Source organism: Prionailurus bengalensis, chromosome X (assembly GCF_016509475.1).
Source record: "Prionailurus bengalensis isolate Pbe53 chromosome X, Fcat_Pben_1.1_paternal_pri, whole genome shotgun sequence".
Classification (NCBI taxonomy): domain Eukaryota; kingdom Metazoa; phylum Chordata; class Mammalia; order Carnivora; family Felidae; genus Prionailurus; species Prionailurus bengalensis.
Window position 1 is genome coordinate 120335884 of NC_057361.1, and position 11781 is coordinate 120347664.

The 11781-nt window shown below is 44.1% G+C and overlaps 1 pseudogene; it reads right to left on the reverse strand.

Annotated features, from left to right (window-relative positions):
- Positions 1 to 880: 880 nt before the first annotated feature.
- On the reverse strand, positions 881 to 1733 carry LOC122476902 (annotated as a pseudogene).
- Between the last annotated feature and the right edge of the window lie 10048 nt (positions 1734 to 11781).

Below are 11781 nucleotides of genomic sequence, written 5' to 3' on the forward strand. Positions count from 1 at the left end.
GACATCAACATAGAGTGGTGGATGCTGGGGAGGCCATGATATGGCTTTGAAATCACAAAGTACCACTCTTCACACCCCTGTGGGGGTGATTCTGGGGAAGCTAAGGTTCTCTGGTTGGACAAAAGGGGCTTTCTTTAAGTCTTGAAAGAGCATTCTCACACTGACCTGATAACTTTCCTCATAACTCCACATTCAATTCTGGAGGCTCACAGGGCAAAGAGAGGGTATTTTCTCCAAGTCCTTCCCCATGGCCACCCCATTCCATGATTCATTCTGTTCTCTCTCACCCTTCACCATTACCTACCACTTTGTATATCTTACCTAAAATCTCCCCAGGCGAATGTGGCCATTTTTAAGTCTTTTTTTGTCTTGAGAGGGAGAGAGAGAGAGAGAGAGGGAGAGAGAGAGAGGGGGGGGGAGAGAGAGAGAGAGAGAGAGAGAGGGAGAGAGAGAGAGGGAGAGAGAGAGAGGGAGAGAGAGGGAGAGAGAGAGAGGGAGAGAGAGAGAGAGAGATGGCATGAGCAGGGGAGGGGCAGTGGGAGAGGGAGAGTCCTAAGCAGGCTCCATACCCAGCACAAACCTGAATAGGGCTCAATCCCAAGACTGTGAGATCATGACCTGAGCCAAAATCAAGAGCTGGACACTCAACCTACTGAGTCACCCACGTGCCCCAGTTTTAGGTCTTGACGGAGATGTGGCTCATCCTACTCCTCTCCTATTAGAACGGATACAATTAAAACGACAATTACAAGGGTTGGTGAAGAGGCAGAGCAACTGGAAATTTCTTCCAAAGTTGAACAACTTTTGGTCCTTATGGTCTAGCCATTGCACTCTTTTTTAAACATGTTTGATCTTATTTATTTGTTACTCTTAGAAAATCTCATTTTTGACTCAACTCAGACGTAGAGGTAGAAGTTCTCAGAGAGGACAGCGTCCGTCTCTTGGGAACTTATTCCTGGCATTCTTCTTTGGCCTCCTTCATTCTCTTAGCCAAAAGTCTAGCACATTCTGCAGCCTCTCCCTATTTTTCTTAGTACGCCGTTTCTTCAGAGTGGCACGTGAAAGTCTGTGTTGGAGGATATGTGGAGTAACAGGACGCTGAATCTTGGGCACTTTGGTTCTAGGTTTCTTCCCTTTGCTTAGGGGCTTTCTCACAACATACTGGTGGACATCATCTTCTTTACAGAGATTGAAAGGTGTGCACATTCTGCTAGCCTTTTGGGGCCCCAGGCGATGAGGCACAGGGGCATTGGTGCGTCCAGGAATATCCTTCTCCCCATTGTTTTCACAATGACCAAGTTGACAGCACTGAGATTGGCATCCACAGTGCAACCCCAAACAGATTTGCACTTTCTTTCTCCAGTCCTCCTTGGCCTAGGGCAGGAATGCCCCTTACTCGGAAGCATGTGGACACGGCCATGGGTCAAGACACTCTGTTTCACGGGAAGCCTTGTTTGTCATTGCCACCACGAATTCAGACCACATAACTCTTCCACTCTTCACCCAGAACATCAACAGCAACTTCTGTGGCCATATGCTTCTCAAAAACGGTATGAAGTTGTGTTCATCGTCCACTTCAATGAGTTTCTGGCAGCCGATAGCTGGGAAAGAGATGTTCAACTTCATCCTGAGGCAGCCTACTGCCTTCGAGGTGCCACAGAAAAGAGCCAGCCATGGCACTCTTTAATTCTTTATTCAAGGACAACGAAAATATGTCTATACAAAGCTTTGCAGGAATGTTCATAGTAGCTTTGGTTATTTGTAATAACCCAAATGGGAAACAAAGCAAGTGCAAGTGTCCATCAACGGGTGTGTGGGTGAACAAGGTACAGCCATATAATCGAATGCTATTCAGTAAGACAAAGTAATGAAACCTGATGCCTGCAGCAACTTTGATGAATCTCAAAAAACATTATGATGAGTGAAAGAAGCCAGATCAAAAAAAAAAAAAAAAGAGTACATACTGTAAAGGTTCCATTTATGCAAAACTTAAAAATGTAAACTAATCTATAATGACATAAAGCGGATCATTAGCTGCCTGGGGCTGGGGACAAAGAAGAGGGTTAATCATATCCATCATAGCTCAATAGATGTGGTAAAGCATCAGCAAGCAAGCAAGCAAATAACAAAGCCCTGGAAGGAGTAAAGAAGATGCACGTCAAGCAGAAGCTTCCAGAGACGCTGCCGCCCAGCGTCAGGGATCTGTAGCAAGTTCACTGCCGACCTCACAGATCCTTTTCAGCCTCCAAGGAGATTAAGTGGCTGAGGGATGCAGAAGTGCAGCAAAAAGCATGCATTTGGGGATCCAAGAATCTGCTTGCCATTTACGCAAGAAGAAGCAAATGTATTTGTGATTCTCATTGGCCTCTGAAACCTCATGCCAGTGGGTCTTAGCATGGAACCTAAGACTCTGTGGACCTCAGTCCAGCAAGGGAGTCCCGAGTTTGCATCTTCTGCGACAGAGGGCAAGATACAGAGCAGGGAGGTGAAAGAGTACTGAATGCCAAAAGAGAGTTAGCAGGCCCGGCGTAGGATTGGGAGGCCTGATGGAACTGACACGGTTCTAGATCAGAAGCAACCTTTGGAAGAGCTGCTTAGGCAAAGCAAGGGAACACGCGGAGCATTTCTTCTGCACCTGCTGTTGAACTTTGGATAGCCAAAGTCAGCTGCTCATAGCTGACTGTGTAATTCACCACACAAGCTGGGATGCTTTTTTAAAAAGCGAAATTGGGGTATTAATGATCACACCTGAAAAACAAGAGTAAACTAGGATCATGCTGGCAAAACAAGGACAAATAGTCCAGCGATGTAAATGAGAAGAGCCCTCTGGATCAGTTTGTTATGTCGGATTCAGCATTCTCCAAGTCACAGTTTGACAGGTGGCCACGAAACGTCTCTGGGGTTCTCTAATTGCAATGAGGCTTGGGAAAAAGTCGTTTCACCTGGATTATCGTGTTGAGTTCATGACAAGGCCTAAGAGGCTGCTGCTTTGAGAACACGTGAGCCTCCAAAGTAAGGGTATGACTGATGCGAAGTTGCCTGGTACCTTTGAGGCACCAGATTACGGAATGAACCAGAGAAGGGAAATGAATATTGAGGTTTTTATGGGGGGAAATGAAGAGATCGTCCTCAGGCAACGGATGAAACTTAGATTTATTTAAGCACTCTGCTGACGCCACCTCAGTCCATTCTCGTAACAGCGCTATGACACGGGTGGCGTTAACCCAATTTTGTTAAGTGACAGCTAGTGGTGAGTCAGGAGTTGAGCGTAATTCTCTGGGACTCCAAGCTTAGTGTTCATTCCACTAAGGCCATGCAGTCCCTAGCATCATCATTCACCACTGATTTCTTTCCTCGCTCATAGTATTGAGACAAACCTGAGTCTGAACATATTGGAAGATTCATGAAACTGAATCTGCAACTGGATCTGGAATGTTTTAAGTGTTCTTTTACAAAAATTATAACGCAAGCAGACACTGGAACCTCATGGTCTACAGTGTTTTGGGTTGTGCTTTTCAAGCTCTAATGTGCTTACGAATCACTTGACAAAATTCAGATTCAGATTCATTAGGCCTGAGGCAAAGCTTGAGATTTTGCCTTTCTAACAAGCTCCCAAGTAATACCGATGCTTCTGGTCTGTGGGCCGGTCTCGCGTAGGAGACTGCAGGATATGCATTTGATCCGGGTCATTCGTGAACTCCACTTTAAGAAGGTTTAATCCTGCCAGGGACAAGATAACTCCTTTGCGACTCTGTTTTGTGTTGTCTCTAATAGGGACCCGTTGGCATTAAAGCAAACCACCAGCGTACCTGAGTTTTTATTTTTTATTTTTGTGTTTTTAAATGTGTCTGCAACGTGGGGGGTTATCATTCTTGGGTTGTATTAGTTGTAGGCGGGGGTACCGATATATGGTGTCAAACGCATTACTCCTCATCAGATGCGCTTTTTCACTTCTCGCCCGGAAGCGTATCTTCTCCTGTTTTCTCTCCTCTACTGTCCGGCACGAATGACAGGGCCGACCATTATGCTCCCTGAATTGCCAAAGTCAATAAAAATATTAAAGAATATCTGTTTGGGGCGCCTGGGTGGCTCAGTCGGTTAAGCATCCGACCTCACCTCAGTCCATGATCTCACCACTCGTGAGTTCGAGCCCCACGTCGCGCTCTGTGCTCACGGCTCAGAGCCTGGATCCTGCTTCCAGTTCTGTGTCTCCCTCTCTCTGCCCCTCCCCCACTCACGCTCTGTCTCTTTCTCTCAAAAATAAATAAAGTTAAAAATTAAAAAAAAAAAAAAAGAATATCTGTTTGCCTTTGTAGAAAATCCGCACATTCAGAACACCAGTTATCCAAGACAGATCGGCATTGGCTCTATTTAGTAGAAAGGATGGCCGAATCACTTCTTGGGTAGCTCTGGCTTCAGGCCTCTTCCAAATCATTAAACATACTTGCACAAGTTAAGGAGAGTCTCTGAGGAAGATAACCAAGAAAAGGATAGCAAACTTAAATTAGGAGTGGAAACACATGATATTTTGGAGAGCGTAAAAAACAAACAAAAAAACAACCCTGAAAGATCTGGAAAAATGAGTTCTGTTTAGAGAGAAAAGGGACAGAATGAATATAAAATTACGGAAAACCTCCTCCTTCTCTTCTAACGATAAAAAAGAGCAATATCACCAAAACCGAACCTCAGGTCAAGCAGTAGCAAGAGGAGATGATCTGACTTCCCACCATCTCAACGATACCACCTTCTTGTTTCTTTGTTTCTACCCTACCACCGATGACTTCATTACTTTGAAAGGATCTTTGAAAACCCTTGAGTCATTCTGGAAGTCTTTCCAATTGTGGTCTGAACAACCAATGTTACGAATTACTTTTTTTCATCTTTAACCTCTTGGAAACAAAGAACATTTTGGGAAATTGACATTGCTTGTGTCATTTATGTAATGCTCATTCCCTTATAAATATCATTCTACTCCAAAGCCAGCACTCAGAAAGACAGCTACCCCCATCTGCGATGACTTTCCCACAGTTCCAATAAATGTCATTGATGCTTTCATAAAGAAAACATCCCCCCCCATTCCCTTGGATGTTAAAATATTTACTCGCCAATAACACGAACACGTGTGTTTCACTTGGAGAAGATGTGGTTCCTCAAAGGCTTTTCAGAAATCAACAGTGTGCAGATTGATCCACGAGATCATAGGAAAATCCTGTTACCTTGAAATTTCAAAGTGTTTTCATCTATATTTCTGATGGATCTTCAATTGTCAGGGACTCTTCAATGGCCCCCGTTTAGCCATGCATGGTAAAGGACCTGTAAATAGCTGCAAGGGTGACCATAACAGAGAATGTAAAGGAGGTCTTTTATTAAGTCGATCTTCAAGGTCTGTTTGTTCAAATTTTACAACATCACTTTGGGTTTTGGTAACCCACCCCTGTATGTAGGTTGGAAAAAAAAATTAACAATATCGGCCCACTAAATCTTTCCAAATCCTCAGGGAAACAGTTTCAACAGAGAAGGGCCTTCTGAGTTCTTCCTCCCCCTCTCCTACTATTCACTTTTCAGCTACTTTTCTAAAGGCGTCTTTGAGATCACATATCCTTTTGGTCAGCGCTAGAAGAAGAGGGCTTTCTGCCGGCGACGCCGGCTCCTTCTTAGCAACAGATGACACACACGCACCCGGAATAGCTACAAGCTCTGTGCTTTCTGTGTGTCTCTTGTATGATCAGTGACAATTTGCTTAGTTTCCCCTCACCTGCTTCCTAGCTAGCGATTACCCAGAGACAGAAGCTTTGTGTAACCCGGACCTACAGCTATTAGAATAGGATGTAATTGTACCCACTGTAATTGGCTCCGGTGGCAGAGCCCCATTAACCTGGCGCGGCCGATCTTAAAGCAGCCTGTGATCTAGCTCATTAAATTTTATCTTCGGTAACAAGGAAAGTTATGACCTTTGCTGTTCCTGTCTTCAGGTATTTTTGCAGACATGTCGCCGAGGAGATCAAACCATGCGCTGGCATCGTAAGGCAGAGGCCAGCCGACCTGGTATACCCCGAGTGACAAAAAATTGAGTTCCAAGTGCGATGCAGATAGAAGACGCCACCCATGCTTAAAGAGGGTCCCGAGACGTGTGCTGCAAGGAAAGCATTTTGCGGGGAGAGGTGCCCTCATGCCCAGGCACCCTTCCTCTCCAGCAACACGGACGGTGCCTGGCAGCCGAGCTCTGTGTCCTCGTGGAGGGCACGGGAGATTTCTCGGCACGCATGTGTTGCCACAGTATAATGACCGGACGAACAAAGCCAGAGAGTTTATCTGTCTCCTCGGTGTGGCCTAGTGTCCCCCTTTGACGGTTGTCTGAGAGCCATGGTGGAACCGGACCGTGCTCTAATCTCAGGTCGGGTCTGAATCTGCCAGCAAAACACCAGCAAGGTGCTTATCCATCCTGGTCCCACTTCACCCACTGATGAAGTAAGAATAAGGGCTTAGGTAGCATCTCAGCTCATTTCAAAGTCAAGATTTCAAAACAGCCCAACACACATTGTGTTTTATTTCTGGAACTATCCGAACAATTAAATCGCATCACATCAGTCGTCCCTTTCATTCAGAGACAGGACTCGTAATGGCCACCTCATGTCTGATCATGGTAACCCAAGAAAATTTTGTGAATGGAGAAGAAAAAAAAAAGGGGCTTTTGTAGGCTTATGGCTTTAGCATGTGTTAGAACATCAGAAAGTTCTTCACCTGAAAATTTAATTTTATGTTTGATGGTTAGTTTTCTGTGTCCACTTGGCTGAGCTATAGTACCTAGTTATTCAATCAAACACTAAGCTAGATGTTGCTGTGAAGGCATTTTATAGATGTGGTTAATATCTCCAATCAATTGACTTGAACTAAAGTGAATTACCCTCGATAGTGTGTGTGTGTGTCGGGGGGGGGGCTCATGCAATCAGTTAAGGCTCTAGGAGTAAAACCAGGCTTCCCATGAAGAAGAAATTCTGCCTGTGGATGACGGTTTCAGCTCCTGCCCTATATATTTCTGACTTGCCTTGCCAGATGCTACAGTTGCATAAGCCAGTTTTTTGATTGCTACATAGATATTTAGATGAAAAGTATTTCCCACTATTGGAATTTGAATTGTGTCCCCAAAATGATATGTCCTAATTTCCGATCCCCAACACTGTGATCGTGAAGTGATTCAGAAATAGGGTCTTTGCTGACGTCATCAAATTAACATGACATCCTATTGAATTACGGTGGGCCTTAAATTCAATCACCAGCGCCCCTATGAGGAGAGGGAGAGCTGAAGACACAGAAGGCACATAGAGAAGAAAGCCAAGGAACATCAAAGATTGTCAGCAACCGCCAGAAGCCAGAAGAGCCGAGGAAGGATTCTTCCCTACAGCTGTTAGAGGGAGCACAGCCCCGTGGACGCCTTGAATTCAAACTTCTAGCCTCTGGAAGGGTGAAAAGAATACATTTTTGCTCTTTTAAGCCATTTATTTTGTGGTAATGTTTACAACAACCCTAGGAAACTAGCATACCTATTTAACTGCCGTTCTGTTTGTTTGGTAGAGTTCTGACTAATTTAGTGTTCTTTTGGTGAAAATTCATCTTTCTAAGTGAAATTGCAGGACTTTCTTTCTCAGGCTATCGGCATAACTACTTTTGCACAAATGGAATCACATCTAAGAAATGTTTGCAGGAAAAAGAACTCCTGGTCGAATAAATGCAGGTAACACTTGCATTGTAACTTTGGCTTCCTTATTACAGGTCTGTTCAGAGCCTTTAGCATGGTAATATATGTCAAATGTCTCCAAGAGGGATCCATAGAATGTAGCATTTTCCAAAATTATATAAGCTTGGAAATTCAGGTATACATATTCAGATGTCCCAGAGGTAATCATGCTTCCTGAAAAACGCTTTAGGAAATGCTGGATCAGAACTAAATTAAATTATTTTTTATGCCATTACCTTTTTCTTAGGATCTGATCTATTGATCAATATAGAGATGAACGCAGAGCTAAAAGTAAGGAAAAGTTAACATACAGAACAGCAGAGCCAAGGACGTAACATATGGTAGTTCTTGAAACTTAATGAAATCATTGAGAAACTGACAAAACCCGTTGCCATCTATGTTAATCGGGACGGGCTAGAATGGTAAAGCCTACGCTGTGGTAATAAACTTGAACACAAGTCCATCACTTACAGTCTTAGAGGTTGGAGGGAGAAGGCACATGGCAAAGGTACGGACTCCTAACTGCCTTGGTCCATGTCCCATTGGTTTCATTTTGATGGCCAGAACTCAACATATGGCGCTAACTCATTTTAGAGTCACATCTTCCATTTGAGTGGGAAGTTGGAGGCAGACTACACAGGTACACATATAAAAGAGTGGTACATTTGGTGGCAGGAAACCAAAGCATTTCTTCTCTGCTTTTATTCCCACCTTTGCTTTTGAACTATAGCCTACACCAGCATAGCATGCATCCACTTGGGATTGGAAAAGGGGGGCTTCGTGTCTCATTTTGTTTTTAGTTTTTTACGATGGGCTTTGTTGATAATGCTGTATTTTAGGGGTCCCATTCAGGGATGTCAGCTGACAGTTAAATGGAAGTTTAAAACTGTTGTCAGTCCAAACAGAAGTTAAATAAAATGAACAGTGGGCACAACGCATGATTTCCTTAATTTCTTCTCACGTTTTTAAAGCAACTTTGCTATTTAGCAAAAGTAGTATAAACCCATCTATCTCGAAGACAGGTTTCGATTTATATATAATCCCTTTTCTATACTTATCTCAAGTCAGCAATTTAAGCATCTATCCATTTTTTTTTCAATAAAATAAATAATTTAACAAACGATCTAGTCTTTTTCCCGTAAAATAAAATATTTAACAAAAAGCACTGACATTCCCAAAGCAGCAATTACTGCCAATTTAGGAATTCAATCTTTGGAATTAGCGATGAATGAAAGATACAATTAAAGCAAGGCATTCCTAGGCACAAATTAAGTGCCCTCTCCACCTAAACTTCAGTTGGAAAACCTCTCAGTGTTCCTTAGAGACTTGGCTATAAATCCCCTGTGGCCCGTGTGCTGGGCTATACTGCTACAGTGTTATTTGTAGAACTACAAAAGTTTCAGGGTGGGGTGGCATTGGGTGGAAAGAACGAGAGGGTGGGCATGTAATCCCAATCTCCTTTGTGCCAACAACCACATGAGCTCTTCTTTTTATTTTTTTTTATTTTCTATTTTTTTGAGATAGAGCCCAAGGGAGGAAGGAACAGAGACAGAGGGAGGGAGAATCCCAAGCAGGCTCTGCATTGTCAGCACAGAGCCTGATGTGGGGCTCGAACTCACGAGCCATGAGATCATGACCTGAGCTGAAGTCTGACACTTAACTGACAGAGCCACCCAGGCGCCCCTTCTTGTTACCCTTAAAGAAAAAAAAAATTTTATGTGTATTTATTTTTGAGGCGGGGAGGGGCAGAGAGAGAGGGAGACACAGAATCCGAAGCAGGCTCCAGGCCCTGAGCTGTCAGCACAGAGTCTGACATGGGGCTCGAACCCACGAACCGCGAGATCATGACCTGAGCCGAAGTCGGACGCTCAACCGAGCCCCCCAGGCGCCCCTATCTTTTTCATGTGTTACAATCCTGGGTAAGAATCCAGTGGGAAATCGGGTACTCCTGCTTTAAAAGCTACAAGCCACTCACTCCTGCCTTTCCACCAGAGTGATGATCTGGACACCGTTTGTCTCTGCAGGCCGCACCTTCCTCTTTCTCGCCCGGACCTTCTTATGCCCCGTCGAGCCTTCTCAGCTTGAACCTTGAACCCTTGCGTCCTGTCTCCTTCATGCCCGGCTGAGAGGGAATACAAAGAAAGGCAGTGCACTACCTTTCCCCGTGAAACGCCCTTGCAACTGTGACTGTCCTTTTGTAATCAGTGTTTCCCTGACAACTTGAGTGCCTCAACAAATGGAGAGAGAGGGAACTAATATTTACAAAGTGTCTACTGTGTGATATTAGCTAGTATTTATTCTCCCCCAGCTAGGCGCTTCCTGTCCGTCCTCTCACTCACACGGACCACCTTATTCCCCGTTCCAAGAGGTGTGCTGAAGGAGTTGTGCCTTTTTCCTTGCTCCCGGGGATGTCAAAAGTAACTGTCGCTAACTAAATTAATTCAACAACGTTCCAAGGTATTTCCCCCATATAGATTCCCTGTGGCCTGTGTAGAAACAGCCTTAATAAGGGATGTGGTAACGGGGCTGAAGTCATGTCTCCCCGAACATAGCTAAACCAATTACAAAAATATCCTGCCATCCAGAACTTCATCGGCCACGTCAAAAATGTGGTTTATAATTATTTGTTTAGAATGGTCTCTTGGGAAGCAGACAGCATTTCTCCTGATATAACAATTTTCCTCTCTGAAAGAACGTTTACTTTGAATTAATTTTAAATATTATGCATTCACGCTCACGCCTTTGGCCTGGCATTCTTTTCATGACCAGGAAAATGTGCGTGTGATAGGAAGAAAAAGGCAAGATAGTAAAAAGGTGTTTTTTAAACACGGTTTTCAGAGAAATTTCTGTTTCTCTTTCTTAGACAGAAACACAATTTCTATGATGCATAATAATGCCACCAATGATTTTAGCTCAGACATTTCAAGGACATACCCTGAAAATACAAATAAAAAAAGATCGCCTTACTTGTAAAATCCATGAAGAGCCAATGTAAACTGTGGGTATATTGTGGGATGTTTTTCTGCGTGGAGAGCTGAATAATCAATTCAAAACTGATCACGTACCCAGACCGGCTAATGCCTGTGTCTTATCTGGTATGAACATCCGGCACTCCAGCTGATGTGCACAGGGTGTCTTTTTTGAAAACTTTAATTCCGGTGTAGTTAACACATAGTGTGATCTTGGTTTCAGGTGCGAACGATGCATCTTGCAACATGGTTGACGACTATTTGCTGAAGGCCTATCATGTGCACGTGCTGAGTTAGGGCCCGGAGTACAACGGAGCGCAAAACCAGACAAGTTCCTTGCTCCGTGGTCCTTATTATCCAGTACAAGAGATGGAAATCAAGCCGATCGTCACAGGGATATGAGTTGAATTTCACACCGAGAAGCTTCGATGAAGAAGATACACATGATATAAGCAAAATCTATAAAAATTGGTAGCGCTTGGGTGGCTCCTGCTTGCTCGCTCTCTCTCTCTCTCTCTCAAAAATAAATAAATAAATAAATAAATAAATAAATAAATAAATAAAAATTGGTAGCTACGTGGACCTAGGAATTCTGTCAGGGTTTCCGCGGGGAAGTGACTTTGGAGATGAAATCCGAGGGATGAGAAGCACCAACAAGAGACGGGGAAAAGCCGGAATAATATTCCGGGAGAAAAGAGCAACGTGTCAGAGGTTCTGAATCAGGCAGGAGGCAAAGAAAGGCAGTCCTGCCGCGGGGAGCTGAACGAAGGACAGAAGGGGATAAGACACGATTGAAGGCTTCGGCGGGGACTGGACCGTGTAGGACACGACGGGCTCTGGTCGGGATTTCAGCTCCTGTCCTAAAAGCGATGGAATCTACTGAAAGGTTTAGTGCTGAGCGGAGGGGGCAGCGGAGGGCAAGGTATAGCAGATGGGTTTTTTCCCTATGTAGTTCCCTTTACTGATGCTATTGTCTTCGTTTTCTGATTGAAGTTTCAGACGTACGACATAGTGATTGCACAAGGGTCTACATTCTGCGGTGCTCGCCATGCGTAGCCACCCTCTGTGACTTATTCC